Below are 3,790 nucleotides of genomic sequence, written 5' to 3' on the forward strand. Positions count from 1 at the left end.
CTGTTGTCACCCTGTTCTTGCTGTCGTCATCCCGTTCTTGCTGCCAAGCTCTCTGAGGATGGGAGTTTCAGCTGCAGAATCACTCCCGGACCTTGTGGGTCCTTTCCTGCAGGTGTGTCCATGGGAACAAGTGTCTCAGCTTTCCTGCCATCTGGGAGGCTGTGGACAATGCAGCCTGTGCAGCTGGGGAATGAGCTGGTTTTCCCTTGGTGAGATGCCATCATGAAAAAACTTATGTATCTCCTTGAGGTATCCTTCCAAGCTGTGAGCTGTCCTCCAGAATGCAAATCTGTCCCATAGCATCTTTGTGTTATCTGAAAGCCCGATGTACAAGCACAGAGATGCTATGACCAAGGAAATGCTGTTAGGTTGGTGAAATGAGCAACGGGTGTCCTTGGCTAGAAGTGCATTGCTGAGATGTTGAGAAAGGGTGAGACGTTTAGTGGTCTGCAGTGGATCTCGGCTCTCAGCAGTGTCTGCTGGCTTTCTCGGAAACATAGCAGTGTGATTGCCCTCAATCTCAGAAAGGTGCAAGCCCAGGGCATCTTGGGCTGAGGGACAAACCAGCTCCCCTCCCTCTGCTCTAATCCAAGGGCAATCCTCTCGCCTTGCAGGACTCGCTCTGTTCTCTCTGAGTGCAACAGAAATGCTGAGGGTCAGCAAAACAATCCTCAAATAAGATGGGGGAAATTTTCTTTAGAAAAACTTCCAGTCTGCCTTCTGCAGTCCTCGTTCCTTAGCACTGGGAGCGCAGATGGTGACAAGCCCTTCTGCATTAGGGGTGGTTTCATCTGACAAAGTTGAACACCAGGACTGGCCCCTGCTTCTACCGTTCCCATGAACTCACTGCTGCTGAGCAGGGCTGACACCTCGGCAGCCAGCGGGCAGAGGCCCTGCGCCTCGCGGCACATTCAACCAGAGCTTCTGCCATGGAGGTGAAGGAAGGTCTTCTAGAAAAGGGGTGGGGTGTATAGCAAGGGAAGGGTCTGCAGGAAATGGCTTTGGTTTTGCTCAGAAAAGTCTCCCCTAACTTGTCAATGACTTCTCCTTCTTGCACGGGTACCCATGCCCAGAGGCAGCAAATGTCCAATGGCAGCTCTGTCACCGAGTTCCTCCTCCTGGCATTCACGGACACACGGGAGCTGCAGCTCTTGCACTTCTGGATATTCCTGGGCATCTACCTGGCTGCCCTCCTGGGCAATGGCCTCATCATCACCGCCGTAGCCTGTGATCACCGCCTGCACACCCCCAGGTACTTCTTCCTCCTCAACATCTCCCTCCTCGACCTGGGCTCCATCTCTACCACTGTTCCCACATCCATGGCCAATTCCCTGTGGGACACCAGGGCCATCTCCTACTCGGGATGTGCTGCACAGGTCTTTTTTTTCTTTTTCGGTGCTACAGCAGTTTTATCTTCTCACCATCATGGCCTATGACCGCTACGTTACCATCTGCAAACCCCTGCACTACGGGACCCTCCTGGGCAGCAGAGCTTGTGTCCACATGGCAGCAGCTGCCTGGGGTGGTGGTTCACTCACTTCTGTGGTACACACTGCCAATACCTTTTCAATACCACTCTGCCAAGGCAATGCTGGGGACCAGTTCTTCTGTGAAATCCCCCAGATCCTCAAGCTCTCCTGCTCAGATGCCTACCTCAGGGAAGTTTGGGTCATTGTGGTTAGTATCTGTGTAGAATTTGGGTGGTTTGTTTTCATCGTGCTGTCCTATGTGCAGATCTTCAGGGCTGTGCTGAGGATTCCCTCTGAGCAGGGCCGGCACAAAGCCTTCTCCACGTGCCTCCCCCACCTGGCTGTGGTCTCCCTGTTTATCAGCACTGGCACGTTTGCCTACCTGAAGCCTCCCTCCATTTCCTCCCTATCCCTGGATCTGGTGGTGGCAGTTCTGGACTCAGTGGTGCCTCCAGCAATGAACCCCCTTATCTACAGCATGAGGAACAAGGAGCTTAAAGACACATTGAGGAAGCTGATTCAATCAGCTGTTTCTCAGCATCATTAACCTGCTCATGTCTCTTCAGAAGTGATTTCAAATGCATCTGGGGAACCTCCTGTGCTTTGGGCATTTTATCTGTGATAACCATGCTTGTCCATGTCTGCCTGTACCCCACTTCACCAGAGGCATGAACCCAGCCTGTCTGACCCAGAGGCCTGTTCATGTCTGTCTGGCACAATGGCACAGCTGCCTCCCATGTCGCATCTCTGGAATAAAAGGGGATTCCCTTCATGCTGGTGTCTGGAGGTTGGGCTCTTCTTCCAAAGCTGAAGTCAGGCTGACGAAATTGCCCCCACAGTGCCGTGCTGCTTTGCTTGGGTTCTCCACGGGATGAGGGGAGGAGGGCATGGGACAATGCGTTAGAGAATGGGCCTGGGCTGAGCCTTCACCTGTGGGTGCCCAGTTCCCCCGGAGATGGTGAATGACCGACAGGGATCTGCCTGGGACTGTCACCCCATGGCTCTCAGGCACCACAGCCCGCCCGTTCTGCGGAGCAGTGCCAACAGGCTCAGGGCCCTGTGGAGGGCACGGGGAAGAGGGAGGAGTGGCAGGTCAGGCTAGCATGGACAAACTTCCCTGTTGAAAGGCTCTCTGGGAGCAGGGACATCCCTGGAGAAGAGCAAAGAAGCAACTCTGTGCTTCCAGGGGGGAATAAATGACAAAGAGAAATCTCTTTCTGAATGCACCAGCTTGGGCATGCTTTTCTATTGCTCGGGCAGCCGGAGCAGCCTGAGGATCCCCCCCTGGGAGAGGGGCTGGCACAGAGGGGCTTGCTGGCAATGGACAATAAGGATGTCTTGGAGACAGGAGCAGACACCGGTCTCTGTCTCCTCATGCCATGGCTGGCCCTCAGCCCTGGGGCTGATGGGGAGGCTGAGGCACCTCTCTGCCCCCCAGGAGCTCGTGTGACCTTCAGAGGGGCTGGGGCTGTGGGCTTGAGCATGCAGAGCTTTGCAGTACCCGTCGATGGGCAGCCCAGAATGGGCTGTTTTTCTGGGCTGGACAGGGCAGACATGGGTAGGGGGTGGGAAGTGATGGGGAGAGCCAGAGGGGGACTGGGCTGGGCTGGAAAGTGCTCGGGAGAGGAACACACTGAAGTTAGCTGAGCTGTCGGACCATGCAGGGTGAGGACTCACACCAGGGTCCAGAGTGTGCAGAGCCAGGGCTCATGGAAGGGAGCTGAGACTTGCAGACACAGGAGAGAGGAGGCTGGTCTGTGCCTTTGGTGGCATGGACAGTTGAGGAAGGTGGCCCAGGGCATTTGTAATCCCCCAGCCTTTCTCACTTGTCATTTCCAGCACTGGCAGCACACCCCAAGTTTATGGGTGAATTTTCCTGTTTGGCCATTTCCATCCTCCTGCTGGGCTTAGTGCTTGAATCGCTTTGCTTGAAGCAAAGGACCTCCAAGATGCTCAGGGACTGGAGCACCTTTCCCATGAGGAGAGGCTGAGTGAGCTGAGCTAGTCCAGCCTGGAGAAAGGAAGGCTGAGAGGGACCTCATTGCAGCCTGCCAGTACCTACAAGGACTTCATGGAGAATAGAGAGACAAGCTCTTCACCATGGTGCATGGCAGGAGGACAAAAGACAGTGGGTGGAAGATGAAAGAGGAGAAGTTCAGCCTGGAGATAAGGAAAGCCTGTTTCTCCATGAGCTGAGCCAAGCGTTGGAGCAGGTCACCCACAGATGCTCTGCAGACTCTGTCCTTGAAAGTTTTCAAACTCTGACTGGATCAAGCCTTGACCCTTTTTTATGCCAGGTTGGACTGCACACTTCCTGAGGT

General features: G+C 54.6%; 1 pseudogene; it reads left to right on the forward strand.

The window, feature by feature from the left end:
* Nucleotides 1-1,016: 1,016 nt before the first annotated feature.
* LOC142076964 (olfactory receptor 14C36-like) lies at nt 1,017-2,016 on the forward strand (annotated as a pseudogene).
* The last annotated feature ends 1,774 nt before the right edge of the window (nt 2,017-3,790 follow it).

This window comes from Calonectris borealis, unplaced genomic scaffold (assembly GCF_964195595.1).
Source record: "Calonectris borealis unplaced genomic scaffold, bCalBor7.hap1.2 HAP1_SCAFFOLD_128, whole genome shotgun sequence".
NCBI lineage: Eukaryota > Metazoa > Chordata > Aves > Procellariiformes > Procellariidae > Calonectris > Calonectris borealis.